This window comes from Cavia porcellus, unplaced genomic scaffold (assembly GCF_034190915.1).
Source record: "Cavia porcellus strain 051 isolate PalLab524CR breed Dunkin Hartley unplaced genomic scaffold, mCavPor4.1 scaffold_1, whole genome shotgun sequence".
NCBI lineage: Eukaryota > Metazoa > Chordata > Mammalia > Rodentia > Caviidae > Cavia > Cavia porcellus.
Genome location: NW_026947484.1, coordinates 139,827,807 through 139,845,856, shown reverse-complemented (window position 1 = coordinate 139,845,856; position 18,050 = coordinate 139,827,807). Strand labels below are relative to the sequence as shown.

The 18,050-nt window shown below is 38.6% G+C and overlaps 1 pseudogene; it reads right to left on the bottom strand.

Moving 5' to 3' along the window:
- Positions 1–1,417: 1,417 nt before the first annotated feature.
- The window catches only part of LOC100726248 (3 beta-hydroxysteroid dehydrogenase/Delta 5-->4-isomerase-like), a 32,617-nt pseudogene continuing 15,984 nt past the window's right edge, over positions 1,418–18,050 (bottom strand).

Here is an 18,050-nt window from a genome sequence, read left to right as displayed (position 1 = left end):
TCTATCCAAATCAAAGGCATCTAATTAATTTTATTGAACTAAAAGGAAGATATTTTGATGGTGAATGAAATTGTTGTGATCTTTGAGATACAAAAGACAGAGAAGGCAATATCAGGTGTAGAAGTTGAGGCTTCCCCTGCCCACAACATTTCCACATCTGATTGCTTACCTGCTTCCATTTAGCACTGGCCCAGGAGACCTGACAAATCTCCTTTGACTGTTGCTTGTTTGGGTAGCTACTATGATTTCATTTGAGTTCTCAAACTCTTTGTTTGACTCTTATCCTCAGAAAAATTGATAAGGGTGAGGGAAAGATGGAGGAAATGATAAGAATCTAAAGAGAAATAAGTATAAAGGAAGAGAAGATGAAACAATGGCAGAAGGAAGATGAAGAAAGAAGTTAATTTGGGAGTGGACAAAGTAAATTTGAACATTTCTGGCTGACGAGGGTGTACATTTATGGTAGAAATGGAGACCTCATCCCATTTCTTCCCTAGAAACCATGGTCCATTTTTTGGTATGAATTGAAATAGTGAAATATGAAGTTACGTATGACCACAATGGTCAGCACTCATATATGAGGTGTATTCTAAAACTATCAAGGACTCTGATTGAAGTTGGAAGCTGGAAGCATTTGCTTCTCTCTTAATTCCCAAGTAAGTCTTTGAGGCATGCAGTTCTTGGAACCCCTACCCCAGTCTCAGGGTTCACTCAAGGAACCTCTTCTCTTTTGGTTCTAGATCTTCTTGAACAGGACAGAAAGAAAGAACCTTCTTTAAAGTTGATGTAGGGATTCTCAGTGAGAAACACCCCAAGATCTGCTGCTCCTCTGAAAGCCTGAAAGTTTCAGTAGAAGATGAGAGATCTTAAGTCAGCCTTCATGGATATCTGGCCTCCATACGTACCACTTAGTGGGCCTGCCTGTGAGCCAATTTCCTCATCCATGCCACTGGGATAGAAGCCCTGCCTCCCTGTCATCTGGCAAGGCTGAAATGAGGTAATGTAAGTCATCTAATATGTGCCTGAAACCTAGAAGCCGGTGGCACTCTCAGGTGCCTTTCTGGCCCTGCTATTACTTTTCACAAAACAGTTCCATGCAGCTTTCTGAGCAGCACATTAGTATAACTGGAAAGGGAAAGGAAAGGTGGAAAACGTGTGTTTAAAAAAGTCACATGGACCCTATGTTATGCATTCAAAGTTTTACTTTGTTTTTCATTGTATCACATTATGATTAGAGAGGGGAAATGAAACCAGCAGGCATCTGGTGGCCTTTGAAAGACAGTAAGTTGCCATTGTGTCAGAGGGAGAGTGTATGACTTGTACTCCTGCCTTTGTCAAGTTCTGCAGGAAGTCAGAAGGAGGAAGTAGGTAAATAGCTCCAGGCATCACCCAGAACCACATCCTTGTCATGACCACATTACTGAGTCTTTGTCTTCGAAGTCCCCTTGTGCTGCTGTATTAGTGAACCAATCTACTGCCCAGTTTTCTGTTTGGCTTTCTTCCAGCTGAAGAGTAGTTCATTCCATAGATTGGATTGAGTTTTCTTATAGGAAACTGTGAACATGGCATTTGACAATGTCATTAAGTGGCAGGTGAAGGGAGGTTGATATTTGTAAATGGGATTCAATAGGAAACTCACCATTTCCAGAAAGAAAGCAAGCCAGGGCATTAGATAGAAAAGAAGGCTCAGGGTTTAATCAAAGGATACACCCCACTCTTTGCTCAGGGTGTAATGCAAATTATCATAGTTTTGATGAGGCATATCATCTGTGATATAGTAGAATCAACCCCCAATGTTTGGGGCCTTGTTGGGGTCCCTGAAGGCCCTGGTGGTCAGAATGTGGGCCCAGACTGCATTGTCAACATAGACTGGGTTGACTATAGAAAATTTGGCTATACTTTTTATGAGCTCACTGTTTTTGAGGGCTATATTCATCATAGAAGATAAGAATGGGCTTCCTTCTCCATAGATGTACGGGAGTCTCAAGGCACAAGTATACAGCATACCACTATTTCTCAGCTTGCAGCCATTAGCTTTCAGCATAACCTGCTCAGCCAGCTTTTTGCTGTGAGTATGGAGTAGACCAGGTGCTTTCATGATCGTCGGCCTCATGAGCAATCTGGATGATCTCGTTGGAGGAGTTGGGCCCTGCTACTTCAGTTGTGCTTGTGTAGATGAAGACTGGCATGCTGGCTTGCACATAGGCCTCCAACAGGAGCTGAGTACCTACCCATGGAAGCACATGGCCTGTATAATGTAGAGACTCCATCATATCCAAGATTCATGTTCATGCCTTTTTTCTTCCCAAAGGAAGTTATTATTTGAGTGTGATTTGTCTTTTTCCTGACTGAGATACTATGCTATAGTTGGAGGAAAATAGAAAAATAAAAACTATTCATGTTTAAATTGTGGTAGCAAGAATTGTTGATAATTTATTGTGACTACGTGTAGAGCTTTTGGCCAGATCAATGTATGTGAGGGAAATGCAAAGATAAGGGATTTGGAGGGCCACACACTCAAAGTCTCCTCAAAGGCATGGCAAAAGATCCAAAGATGGCCTCTAGTGGCACAAATTCATGTAGGAGCAAAACACATTCCTGTAAAGAACATATGTCTGACCCTTGTCCTCTTCATACTCTAATTTATGACTTAGATTGGCTCTAACTGAGTCAGATAGCAGACAACTCTATCCTTTTCCTGTCTTTTGCCTATCTTCTACATGAATTCCTGCACAGGTGATCTTTTGTTTTTTATTCTCACTCCCTGATTCTATCAATAAAAAGCCACAAAGGCTTCAGTTTGGGGTTGTCTATACAAGATTCTCTCATGCTGAGGATCACTGATATGGGCAGTCCCTTTGAACTTTCATCAAGCTTGAACTGGACATTGACTCTGAGTAATCTCTCATCTTTGGCACTGAAACTGTCTGAACTGCATATTATGTTTTGTGTTTAGATGTCCCCCCAAAGCCTCACACAGTCATAGGTGAGGTCTTACAAAGGTGGCTGGATCTGAGATGTGTGATGCTGAAGTTGATTCCTAGTACGATGCTAGCCTCAAGAGCACTAAGGGATAAAGGTATGAGTGCTACTTTCCTTAAGTAGCCTGGATAAGATATACTGGATGGAGAGAGCTGTGGTAATTTCTTGCTTGAATGCTTTTGCTGTCTTCTGTTTGCCATGCATTGGTTCTCTTTTGTGGTCACCCTCTGCAAGAAACTCTGTTTTAGAGCCAGTGTTTAGCTTTCTTCTCATTCATGCAGGTGCTTATAGCTAAGAGTTTGCCTTAACTCTGTCAGTAGTGGCTTGGGATTTAGACTTTTCAGAAATGTTGAAATTATTAGAACTTTGGAAACTCTTGGAGATGGACTAAATGTATTTTGTATAAAGGGACATGCATGAGTCTTTGAAGGGCCAGGGGCAGAATGTTATGGTTTGTGTAGATGGTTCTTCAAAATTACATGTGGTCACAGGACTTTTTCAGTGGTGGCTGAATCTTGAGTGTGTGATGCTAAGATTAGGGCTGTTATTAGGATATCAGTCCATTGATTGGTTTGACATAGTTCTGGCTCTGCTTATGGGTATGAGTGCTAAACCTACCCTAGGGAGAGAAGCCTCCCTACATTATAAAGGACAGAAAGAGTCTTCTCTTTTCCTTCTTGCTTTCTCTGTATTTCATTGCCTTAAATGGTTGCCCCTCTTCCATGTGCCACCTTGCCTTATAGCCAGATAATTATGGACTGAAATCTTCTATAAACTGTGAACTAAATAACGTATTCCTCGTTTAACTTGTGGGTGTTGGGAATTTGTCTCAGCAATGAGAAAATAACTATGACTCACTGACAATTTCTTATATTAAAATTTATCATTTGGTATGGGAAATATGGTTCAATGATAGCAGATTTGTTTGTCATGCAGAAGGCCATAATTTTAATTCCCAGAACTATAAAAAACTAAAACTATAACAACAAGAGTTGTCCCAAACTTCAACTTACCATTTTTTATGCATATGATTTCATTAAATACAGTTCATTTTAATTTTATTTTATTATTCTTTTTATGATAATGTGAGTTGAATTTAGGACCTTTCTACTGAGCTGTATCTCACACTCCCCCCTTTTATTTTGAGAAATGGTCTTGCAAAGTAGGATTTAAACTTGTGGTTCTACTGCCTCAGCTTCTATATACTACTGCCCTCCTCTAAGATGGAGGAGGACACAATTTAAAAACTGTTGGTAACTGACATCACATCTGCTCTTGTACGGTTAGAAGCTACTATTACACCTGCATATGCACAATGATAAGTAGGAAATATACACTCTTAAATAGTGCAATTCTTGCATTTTCTCATGGTTGATGATTAAGAAGCTTCATCAGTAGAACCAAATTTTCAGACTTTGAAGGAATGATTATTGCTTTGAAGGAGATATAGACTCAGCATCTACTTCTGATGTGTCCTCTGTGAATCTCTCTCCTTTCTATCACTCTGATTACACAGTAATTAACAGGATAAATATTTCTATTTCTTAGAACTGTGAAGTCTTGTTCTGGCCTTTTCTGTTGAGCTTGGGGAAGAATTGAAAATGAGAATGTGCTGCCTGTTGGGAATATATGGATGCCATAGAATCCTGTTAGCAGCATAGACTTGCTGTCCTGAAAGGCTTGGAGAGTACTTCCCCTTGAAGAAGAAAGGAACGTCCTGAGAAAGGATATTTTTCATTAATCAATTAATTCTCCTTTTTAAGCTTTATGCATTTGATTTCATTGAGAGAAAGCTAATTAAAAATGTTTAGTCAAGAAAATGTGAGCTTATTTTAACAAGCAAGAAAGTGAATATCATTTAATGTGTTTTGTAGACCTATGATAATGTCTTAATAAATGTTTTAGAAAGGCAACTGCCCTTTCATTATTTCACTTTGTTGTTGGATAATACAGAAGACAGGTCTTATGTGACAGGAATTGGAAACAAGAATTAGGAACTTATAATGCCCTTGTGCAGTGTGAGAATGTAGGGGAACAGTGAAATACTAACTAGAAAGAGTTTGTTTTGAGATGGTGTGGAGACTCAAACCCAAATGGTTGCTTTGCAAAGGAGATTCTGAATCACTAGTTTGAGGGGAAAAAGCATGGCATAAACATGGATTAGGATATGGGAATGCAGTGTTTCTGGAAAGACTGGCTTCCAGGCATCAAGGTGATGATATTAAAGGGTGAGCTTCCTTGAGATAATGTGTATCAATGTTATGAATTGTACCTAAATGTCTCCCTAAAGATTCATGTACTCACAAGTGGGACTTTTGGAGATGGCTGGATCTAAGGTGTGTGATAATGGGATTAAGAGTTTGTGGTACTAAATTAGGCCATTGATTGGTTTAGCATAATTTTCAGTGTGGATAATGGAACACCCATCCTGGATTTGGGTGGCACTATCCAAAATTCTTGTAGCCTCATAGGACAAAAGAGAAAGGGAGACTGAGTTTGTAGCTTTTGCTACTGCCTTCTGCTCTTCCATGAGCTCCTCTGTGATGCCACACTATATTGGAGTCAGTCAACTATGGACTGAATCTTCTACAAATTTTGAGATGAAATAAATCTTTCCTACTTTGACTTGTGGGCGTCAGGTATTTTGTTTCAGCAATCAGAAAAATAACTAAGACACTCAATTTATGGTAGGTTGAAAAGTCCTAATTAATTAAGAGTTATCATGCATTTAGGCATGAGGATCTGAGAAAGGTTTACTTTGGGCATCTAAAATCTACTTTTCCAGAATAGACCCAGTGGTGGACTGAAAGATAGTCATATGGACAGTGGGAAATGATTCTTGTGAAAAAACTATAGTGGGAAGGAAAATGCTATACCATTTTTTCCTGAAGACTTTGGAACAGATGTGCCACATCTCTAGAGATGAATCCATTATTCAGGTACTCAGGAGGCTCTAGATGAGAGATCTAAGAACATGACTTAGGTGTCATCTGTAAGGTGGTCTGCCCCATGGGTGGAGGTGGATGGATATCAAGGTTTTCAATTTGGAGTCTAGTCAGCCTTGGAATGCAAAGTTTTCCTGACCTTTGAAGTACACATGTATAGTATTGTGACCCTCCTACAGACTACCTCTGAGGCCTTGGCCAAGTTCTTTGCCCGAAAAGTTCTGGCTTATGCATTTAAATTACGTGGTGAATTTTTATTTCTTCTCATGTGTTCTTCCATTGTCCTATTCCTGCCTGCTGTAGCTCACCTTCAGGGTACTTTACCTTTCAAGTTGATGTCCATGATGGTCTGCCTGTGAGCAGGCCTGACACATCAACAACAGCAGCTGTGTGAATGACAACTGAGATGCCCTGCCAAGCTGTCTTCAGACACTAGGCATCCAGAATATGTCACTCAAGCACATTTACTTTGTTCTTTGTTTACAACTCTGTGGAACACAGGGCACATCGCTGGGAATCTTTCTGGATGGGGTGGGAAGTTTCCTCAAAAGAGTGACAATTATCTAGTTCTTTTAGGATAGTTATAGTAGGGAGATGTAGAGGTCAGAGGTCATTCCTTGAAAGGAACAAATATAAAAAAAGTACATTGATCAGAATATGTGATAATTATGTGGATGGATCAAACAGCTATTTATATCTCATTGCAGAGTAGGAATCTGAATAACTATGTTTGTGACACTGCAAAAATGTTGTACTGTTTTTTGGCACAGAAAAAACACAGTAAGGATTCTCCACTCTTATATTTCTGTAGACTTTTGACCATCTTTCACAATCCCTCTGTGCGGTACCACTCAGACTGCTTCAAAGCTGGTGTGTCTAAGGACACCTGAAGACTGACTGACCCAGCTTGTATAGCACAAGTGCACAGTGGGATACAGTCATGTATCTATGATTTAGCACAGGTAAACACACATGTGCTGGTTATAGACCTATATAAGAATATAAATACACGATGACAACTTCTAAAGAATTATACCCTAAAATGCATGTGACTGTTGCTCTCTTGTGTCCTTGTGCTTTGCTCCCTATTGCTTAATGTTGCCGCTCTTTTGCACATGTGCATGCTTTAAACTGGGGACTTCATCGAGAAAATCTCCCCCTGACCCTTAGTGGGCCAACACCTTCTATTGTGACTTTTGAGGGGCTCATGCTCTAAACTGAGCTCTGCTATTTCCTGAGATCAGATGTTAGTTCCCAACTATTTTACATACAATTCTGGTATATTAGTATTTGTTCATCAAAAACACCAGTGAAACAATAAGGACGTCTGACTGTGGAAGAAATCATAGAATAACACAGATGACTAAAGTGATGATTTTTGCCCCAGGTGCTATTGGGGGGTCTGCGGGAAAGGGAGGATCCACTTGGTACTGTGTAGCTTCTTTAGAAAGTTGTTCTTTGGAGAGTTACTTTTTGTTTCCCTTTTGTTAGTACTTTGGTCCTCTGTAACACTTTTTCAAATTCTCTACCCACTTACTTTCCCCTAGAATTTTAATTTCTAAAGAAAAGTGCCATCTAAAGGATTAAGATGTTAACTGCTAAGTAATCTTTAGAATTCTGTATCCCAGAAAATTTGGTGACCTTTGTAACATTTGTCTTAAATCTGCAATTCTGCTTTGTAAAAAAGAACTACAGGAACAAGACACAGGAGGCTGAGGTTGATTGCATTATTCTGGCTACTTTAAAAATAACGAAAGAGTGACATACCTAGTGGATGATAAAGACTTCACTCTTCTTGTGTTCTTGTCCTTCTGTTATTTTTTCCTATAAAAACTCTGCATACTTCAAGATTCCTAAATGGACCTTTGATTTTCATAGCCCTGTTTCTTTTCAAAATGCTATCTCTTGAATAAGTTTAATTTCTTCTTACCAATTTTTATTTCCTTAGTATTTTCTTTCATGTTGTGGGCAGCCTATACCTTAATTTGGAAGCACATTTATAGTCTAGCCAGTAGTTCTACCCTCTGAGTTGTGAGTTTTATCAATGTGTATGGGCAGGAGTAACCATCTGGTTATCAGGTAGCTTCTTCTAAAAGCGACCCACCAATTAAACATTACCCCATTTTAGGCTGCTTCTCTCTCCTCCTGGAGTTGGATTTCAGGTTCTTTTCATCTTGAGGAGAGAATTAAATGAAATAAGCAAAAAGCATAACAAAGTTTATCTACAAAAGTAAAAATGAAGAGCGAGGGAGAAAGTGGCCCTGCAGAGTGAGGTTGAGTGGAGTAAAAGAGGAAAAAGCAACATTTTAAAATACATCCTGGAGAAAACAGGGCAGATGATCACGCGAAAAGCCATAATAGCAAGCTCTTCTTGGCATCTGTGTGCTTTTAGATTGTCCAAATCTTGAGGAAACACACAAAAACTTCTACATATGGGTCCTGAGAAGTGGTGCTGGGATCCCACAGCCCAGGCTGATGTCAGGTCTAGGTCACCTTATTGAAAACTTGCATAAAGTTTCAGCAAGAAGTCCACATGCAGGGATTTAGGAACTGTTTCAAGATCCTGTTATTAACAGGATATGTCTGTTTCCCCAGCCAGCTTTGCAACACCCTAATCTCCTATGTCAATCTCTCAGGAGGAAATCACTCTTTATAACAAGCTATACTTGCCCCCAAGGGTCACCAGCAGCTGGCATGAGTCTTTCAATCTAGGGGTGTCTCCTTCCCTTCTCAAAACTTTGGCTGTCTTCAAACACCTTGTTTGATGGAAGGAGAGGTGTTTGTCTCTTGGGGAGCCACTGGAGTTCAGTGTGGATAAATCATGCTATGTTCACAGAATGGAACTTCTAGCTTTATTAGTTGGGGTTTGCATACACTTTTGGACCTTGCTCAGGTTGTTTTTAGTAAAAGCGGTATTAGGTAAGTTACTTTTGGACCTTAGTTCTTTGGTAACCATTTGGACCTCACTCCAGTCTTGTTTGTGTTTAGTTACCGTGAAGTAAAATTCTGAAGGCTATTCTTCTCAGATTTGCCTCTCTGAAAGAAGTTTGTCAGAGACAGCTCAGGTTTTCTTTTTTATAACTACTTTAGCTTCTGGAATGGGCATTTCTGTTTCAGTACCATCTAACCCATCTAAGGTACATACAGTAAATCTGATTACATAGGTTTCAATAAGCCTCTGAGTAAAAAATTCTATCATAACACTATGTAGTCCACATATGTGTTGTAATTTGAAGAAAGATGGTCACTTAATGTATCTTTAAATTATTTATCCTATTTTACAAGTGGTATTGTTTTGTCAAAGGTCAGATTAATTGGATGAATTCTCTTATGTACAAACTTTTATGTTCTTTCATAATGAAGGCTGTAATAAAGTGCGACAGGAGATCAAGGTTTGTTAAAGCTGGATGAGGGATGTAGGTGTGATATGTTAATTACAACATCCCAGGATAACATGTGCAGAACAGTTCACAAAACTCTGTACAAGGACTTCTTGCAAGAACTCAAGTAGGTTTCCAGTAGGATTGATACAGTAAGAAACAGGGAAATTGAATGAGCCACTCCTTTCCCCTCGTTCAGATTACCCATGTTTAGAGTTTGGAGCTCTCCATGCCTGAGGCAGTACATCATTACTTCTAACACCAGTGAAAGATGAAATGGGAGACACCTGAAGTCAGAGGTGTCTGACCACAGTGGGCAGTACTGGAAGTTAAAGATGCCTGGCCTTCTAAACACTGGAAACTTAAGCTATGTGAAGCTCTTTTAGAGTTCTTCTTATTCTTGAGTTCTGCCATTCCTGACACCCTTTTTCCTGTTTCTTCTACTATTCTATGATCTTCAATAAATAGGTACTCACTACGAGGTGTGTATTTGGCAATTCTTTCCTTAGCACACACAAGAAACTGGAGTATTTTGGTTCACTCAACAATAACAGGATGGGCTAGACTGGACATCATTCCCAGGAGTGGATGATACAAAAGGGATACTCCATATTGACTTTGTGTGTTCTCTCTTGCCTACCCTTATGTAGAAGGGTATACTTTTTTTCCTAGTCAGGACTAAACTTGCTTTGGAGAGCTTTTTTATGTTCCTACCTTTAAGAAAACTTCATTACCTTTGACCTTGTCTTGAGCAATTCTTTGTCTTTGCTCAAGACAAGAAGAATCTATAAATACCCTCCAGAAGGAGAGTTTAGGACCTTAAAATCTGGTAATATGAGTACCAGGTTTATAATTTAGAGAGAAGTTTAAGACATCAGTTCTCTGCAGAATAGTATAACTCACGAGAAAAAAATTAAGAAATTGGTCTTTTAAATGCTTTGAATATGTGCCCATTTGATGTAGGGGTTATGGTACCACTGTATTCCTTGGGCAATGAGGCACCACTGACACTGCATCCCCTTTACAATATGAAAGTGAGGCAGGAAGACCTTCCATTTTAGGACCCATAGAGCTCTCAGTTTAGCCACTGTGCATTGCATTTGGGTGGAAGACAGTATCTTCAAAGATGATAATCAGCTGGAGGATTAAATTAGAATATTTAGTCAGCCAGTAAGGTATTATTGGACTTATAGTCCACTCTCAACTTTAGGTTTATTAAATTAAAAATGCTCTATTCTACCATATAGAGACAGTTGGCCTTGGTTGGTGTTGGAAGATTTTTCCTGGAACCAAGTTTTTTTGTTTTTTTCTATTGTTAATGGTCATTTGGTTTATTGTGGACTGGTTGTTGTATTTGAGCATCCTCTTGTTTCACAACATTTGTTATTAGCTGTCATTCTTTTTCTTCTTCCACTTCTCAATAATCTAAATTTATCCATTTTGCTTTTTCATCTGTTTTTCTGATCATTGGAAACTTTCTCTCTTAATCTAGAAATTCCATGACTATGTGATCAAAAGACAAAGAGGTACTATTTCCCTCCACCCAAATAGAGGAAGTGTCTGAGTAAAGTTCCAAGAATATGCAATGGCCTCATAAGTGAAGTGTTGAAATAAGATGCCTCATTCCTAGGGCAAAAAGGTCTTTCTTGGATCATTTAAGAGGAACATATACAGAACGATCACTCAGTGTCTTGAGATACCCTCATTTTCGTCCATAAACATGCAATATAAATCTAAGACACAACATGTGTATGTGTGGAGGGGGCAGCCTCTGGGTGAAAGATAAGGAAGTTCCTCCCATAAATACAAATAAGCTGGTCCAAAACAAAAGTTCAATCAGTTAGAACTGAAGGTTGCAATGTTTAGGAAAATAGGAGCCACTTTAGAATGGGAAAAAAATTGATATTTGAGAAAAAAAATCAACATTTGATCTGTCACCTTGAGTTGTGTTTGGTAGGATGGTGTCTCAACTTGCAAGCGCTTAGAAAAATGGAGAAATTTAAACAAGGATAACATTGTTTCCTACAATGAGAAATATTTGACTTCCTAAATTGGCTAAATTAGAATAAAACAAAGGCTATCATATACAAACTTCTGGTAGCAGTTTCTTACTTGTCAGGATCTTGGAAATATTTCCAGATGGGTCTAAACACTTCATTCCTCCAACTCAGATTTATGCCTTGGATCAGCACACAGTAGGCATATTAACTAGCATTATAAAATCCCTCACTATTGAGGAATGAAAAATGACAGGGTGGGAATTGCAACAGGGAAGCTTCTTGAAAAGTTATCTTTAGCAGATTTATTTTTATCTCTCCTTTCGCCTTTCACTGCTTCCCTAATCTTTGTGCAAGGCTTATGTTTGTTCCTTTTTGTCAAACATTGTACATTTAAAGGAGACTCTCCACCTAAATGATTAATGTGTTAACCACTAAATAACCTTTATTTAGATTTACAGAACTCAAAGTATTTGGTGACCTTTGTAATTTCATTTTTTGTCCTATAATTCTACCTAAAAAGAACTACAGGGAAAAGCCCAAAAGATTGAGGTTTATCTTTATGTTCTGGCAAGAGGAAAGGAAGGGACACTTGCCATGTGTGATGGAGATGCTACCTGGCATTCAGTCTTTTGGCTCTTTCCACTTCACCCTTCCCATAAAAACCCTGTGCATCTCTGTGTCCCCCAAATGAAGTTTCAGCTTATGGCACTTCCATTTTTCAAGATGCCAGTCTGTGAATAAACCTGATTGCTTTCTACCACCCCTCCTTTCCTAAATATTAAGTTAGGCTGAACCTTAATAGAATAATATTCTGGGTAGTCATGACATGGAAATCAACAGCCAGTGCCTCGGGATTGGAGCTGGGACAGGGACTGTGATACATAGCATGACAACGTGAGAGATTAATAATTTTTTAGATGAGAGTCAGTCCCAGGTCCAGCTGATTAGAGTTGAGAATGTTCTACACTGAGGGAAAAGGCTTTATGTAATTTTCTTCTTGGTATCAGGAATTGAACCAGGATCTTGCACTTGCCAGGCAGGCACTCTACCACTGAGCTATATCTGTGGCTTGGAATGAAACTCTAAGTTTGGTTCCCCTCAACTCAGACACCAGTGGATCTTAAGATCCCCATTCTTCTGTGCGTGACCCTGTTTACCTACCTTGTCTAAAAGGTTGTTTGAGTAGTAGGGATGAAGCAGGTTAGGAAATGCATTATTGCCCCTAACACAGGGATTTGGGAATAGAATAATGAGGTGTTTCAGCAAATTTTTCAGTCACTTTCTTTACGAGGTGAAGAGCAGAAAGAAATGTGAAAGAAATTTTGAAGTATCCACATGAGTCATTCAGATCATTCTGGTTTCACTGTTTGTTCTGTGCACAACCTTGTGCAGGTGCTTGCAAGTCATTCTATCTGTCTTTCTCTGTCATTTTTTCAGTCTCAACTAACATAGACACATATAGCTATAGAAACAGAGGAGAAACAAACTCCTAATTCCTTCACTCATTACTCATTAAAAGCATAATTTTGGCTTTTTTTCTGAGGCCAGGGACTTAAAAGCTGTTCTTGAAACTAAGTCAAGCCAAGTCAGCCCAACCCAACCCAAACCAAAAAGACACTAAATTTTCACCTGGTTGTATAGATACCCATTAGCTAACTAGAATCAGAATAAATATTCACCTAATTTCATATCTGTCTCCTCTATCACCTTAAGACCTTGGGTCATATCCCTACTCAGATCTTTATATAGACATGTTAATCACTTAGGAAGTATCTGTCTAAAAGCTGGCAAAAATCCTGAATACCAGATAGCATCTATACATCTGCACTGGACATTCTGAGACCCTTTACCAAAGATAGATGCTCATATACCCCTCACATGATACCCCCACCTGATTGCTTCACATGAAACCCATTTGCCAAACCTTAGAAGAATCCCAGTTTCCCTTGTTGAGGAGCGATAGCTTTCTCATCCTGTCTGCCTACACCCAGGTACAATAAATCTTGTGTTGTGTTTTCTTTATCCAAGCCTGCTTGGTCTCTAGTGGTCTCTTACTCATGCCATTCATTAAGTGGATAGAAAATGCGCCCTTACTTAGAATAAGGCTAAGGCTTCACAATTAAAACCATATCCCCAAACTTCCAACATACTAGAGAGTTGCTCCTTGTTTTATGGTCTGAATACTTGTTTTGTGTTCTGAATACAGGGCTCTGACTTGCTTCACCCACTTCTCCTGAACCAGCAAGTGAATGATCCTCTTGCCCAGAAAACCTGCTCCTGTCACCGGGCAGCTGTTCCCAGTCATGGCCAATATGCAAAGTAAAATGCAGTGGTCACAATTGTGATAACAAGGTGACTGTGATGAGATGTAAAGAGAAATTCCAACAGGCACAAACACAGACAAATCTCACAGGATGACACAAGGTGCACGGAAAGGAGCATGTAGGAAAGAGTTGACCACCCTCCAGGACACTTTGTTTGACTATCAAACAACTGTGAACTCTATTCTGTCACTTTCTAAGGGAACCTGATAGAAATGATTAAAATACAGACAACATAATAGCAATGTGGTTAGACAAAAGAGATTGACCCAATGGTAATAGACCCAGCAGAAAAACCAGGGAAGATCAGTGTATTTCTAGTTTCAGAATTACTTTCTTTAAAAAAAGTGCCAGAATTCCTATGAAATTATGAGATTTTTATCATCTAGTATATGGCTGCCTTACATCTGGATGAAAGTCAGAAACTCTGGACCAAAATTCAAATTTATACATGTTATGATATACATGTTATATATATTAATATATAAAACATAATATTAATACAGTTAGAAAACAATGGAATTGAGATTTACTCTCTTTTCTCTATTTAATTCAGTTATTTCTGCTTCCATTGTCCTACAAGAGTTAAACAGTAAAATAAATGAAACCTGAGATCACCAATGCCCTAGAGCATATGCACAGTGGGAGATTCAGTGGCAGGTACCAAAGCCAAGATGTCTGACCTTTAATTCTGAAAGCCTGAGTTATCAAGCCTTTTATTTTTTTCTGGTTGCTTTTGCTACCTTTGACTTGTGTGCAGTTTTTTTTTTTTTTTTTTTGTCACCTCAGCACTTTTCTTGGTCTGTGTTATATCTTTGATAGCGTAGACCAGCCCTGATCTGGTTTCAGGAGAGGAACCTTTTCTTCAGGCAAACAGTAGTCTCTGAGTGGTCTCATCAGCTCTGATACAACAGCTAAATGCATGAATGAGGGGCCTCTGCAGGGTTTGTCTTTTCTAGAAAAGGTACAGTGTGGATGGATATCAGAAGTGCAGGATTGGAGTCTCGTCTACCTCAGAATGCAGGAGTTGTTAGAAGATCTGGCTTGGGAGTTAAATAGATGCAAGTTTAAATTTTTGCCCTTCTACTGACTACTTTTAGAGCCTTTATCATCTTTCTTGTCTTTCTCAGCACTAGCTTTTTCACATAAACACAAAGAATAACAGCCCTGAGTTCTGTCAGCAGGGAGTGGTGAGCAAATGCACTTGGACCAGAACCCAGAAGCAGTGGAGCTTCTCCTCTTTTTGCTACTTCACCTACCATCATTTTCCCTACCTGTTGCATCTCATGCTCCAGCTATTCTGCCTTTCAGGTTGGCATCAATGATGGTCTTTCTGTGAATGGCACCTGAGACACCAAGGAGAATGAGAACATGGATGATAATTAAGATGCCCTGGCAGGTCGCCTTCAGGCAGGGGGCAGCCAGAATGTCTCATTCTATCATTTTTACCTTGGTCTTTGTCTGAAACTCTGTGGTAACACAGGACAGATTATCAGGAAACTTGGTGGGAACTTTTTAAAGTGATGGTTATCTTTGACTTCAAGGATAAGTCACATTGTTTTGTCTTGCTTTCCAGAATATAATACGAAGGACTTCTATTCAAATTCCCAATAAAGTATTTATTATCATATAAATCCTCATCATTACATACTTTATATTATGCATCTTATTTGTAGACCTCTCTGTTTTTTTGAACTCATACAAGAATTATTCCTAAGCCTCTGCCTACAGCATGCTAGAGTTTTGCTAGCCTAGTTTTCTAGACTTTTCCAAATTTACTCACCGAATCAGTATCAAACACTTCTAAATCACATGGTCAGTAATAATTACAGCAACAACCCTACATCCTTATGTCAATTTTCTACATTAGTTGGTTTTTCATTGCTAGTAAATATGCCTAAAATATACAACATTAAGAAGGAAGTGGTTTATGTTTGGTCCATCATTTAAGAGGTTTCAACCCAATGTTGATTGGCTCTAAGGAAGAAACATCATAGAAAAAGGGCATAGCAGAGGACAAGACAGGATGGGGCCAGAGATAAATGTATCCCCAATCCACCCCCATAGTCCACTCAGACAAACCCAGAAATGTGCTTTATAATCTAACAATCTCTCAGTCCAATCAAGTTAACAATGAAATTTATTCATCAGCAATATCTTCTTTAATGCTATTTTATTGATCATGAGTCCCTTTAGTTTATGTTCATCTTTGAAAGTCTTTATGTCTACTTTGTATCTGAATGACAACTTTGTTGGGTATGGCATCAATGGAATGAAAAGAAAACCAACAGAATTGGAAGCCAACTGTCCCTCAGACAAAGGATTTATATCTAGAACAAATAAAGAATGGAAAAGTATCATTCTCACAAATTCAAAGACCGAGTCCAAAATGGACATCTGAGATGAACATGTACATTTCACATGAAGAAATACAAATGGAAAAAAATACATGAAGAAATGTTCAACACTACCAGTCATTGGTGAAATGCAAATTTAAAAAAATATTCAGATTTTATCTCACTGAACACACAGTTCTCAGATGAAGAAACATAAATGGCAAAAAAATACATGAAAAAAGTCCATTATCATTAGTCATTAGAGAAATGCAAATTAAAACAACACCGATTCCATCTCACTCCAGAAAGAATGGCCAGGAAACTATCAACAATAAATGCTGGAGAGACTGTGGGGAAAAAGGGACGCTTCTACACTTTTGTGAGTGTAGACTGGTGCAACCGCTGTGAAGATCAATCTGGAGATTCCTCAAAAAGCTGGCATTGGAAGTCCCATTTTACCCAGCTATTCCACTTCTGAGCATATTCCCAGAAGAACTGAAAACATCACACCAGAGTGATATATGTGCACCCATGTTTATAGCAGCACAATTTGTTATAACCAGATCTTGGAAACAAGCTAAGTGCCCATTAATTGAGGAATGAATAACAAGATGTGTTATTTTTATACAATGAAGTACTACTCAGATATAAAGAATAATCACATTGAGATATTTATAAATAAATGGACACAACTTGAGACAATACGCATAAGTGAAATAAATCAAACTCACGAGTAAATAGCATATTGTCTCCCTAGTGTAAGAAATGGTATGGTAATCATGATTCCCCATTACATTGCTTTGAAGCCTTATAATGTTTTAATTCATTAGTTGGAATGGATTTATTCTGTTTTGTTTGATTTTATTACCTGTGATGATATGAACAGCTATTTTGAAGAAAACAAGACATTATGATAGTCATTGCTGATTTAATATTCTGTTGCTTTGAAGTCCTACCATGCTTTTGTTCTGTTTCCATTGGTTCTATCATGTTGTATCTTATTGGATTTTAATATGTGTGATAGTATAAACAATTTTTTATGGAAAATGAGAAAATATAGTAGTCATTGTTCATTTTCTGTTATTTGTCAGCTTGGTCAAAGTGGTGGGAGTTTGGGCAGCTCAGTCACAGCGGGAGGAATTCACATGGCTTGGCAAGTCATGGCTGTGTGAGTTCAGGCACTGTGGTGAGAGCACTGTGGCCGCTAAACTTAGCTCCAGTGGTAGTTTGGGGACTGCATGTTTGACCAGTTTTTTACCCCTTAGTTTCTTTCTGGGTCGAAAAGATGTATCTTTCTCTGTCCAGACCTCTCCATGATGTTTTACTCTGATATGTGAGTTTTCTGTCTCAGCGAGTATGTTGCTGCTTATCTAGCTGCCATCGTTTGCTCCTCTCTACAAAGCTACTGTTATAAAATCGGCATGCTACTGCAATAAAGACAGATCTGAAGATCAGTGGAATAGATTAGAAGATACAACTACAACTATAAACACACTCGGCCACCTTATCTTTGATAAAGGGACCAAACATGTCCACTGGAAGAAATATAGTCCCTTCAATAAATGGTGCAGGAAAAATTGGCTCTCCATATGCCAGAAACTAAAAGTAGACCCATGCCTATCAACATATACTGAACTAAGGTCAAAATGGACCAAAGATCTAAATATTAAAACAGAAACACTAAATTTGTTGGAAGACAAAGTAGGTAGAAATCTTGAAGACATAAGGGTAGGTAGAGAATTCAGGAACAAGAATCAAACCACATGCAAAATACTTCAGAGAATCAATAATGGGGTCATATCCTATTAAAGAGCTTTTTCATGTCAAAAGAAATCTTAAGCATAGTGAAAAGAAAACCTAAAAATTGGGGAAAAATCTTAGTGAATGGTCCCTCAAAGGACTTCTGTCCAGAATATGTAAAGAATTAAAAAATCAGATTCCCCAAATTCAAAGATCCATTCCAAAAATGGGAATCTGAGATGAATACACAGTTCTCAGATGAAGAAATACAAATGGCAAATAAATACATGAAAAAAAGTTCAGCATCATTGGTCATTAGAGAAGTGCAAATTAAAACAGCACTGAG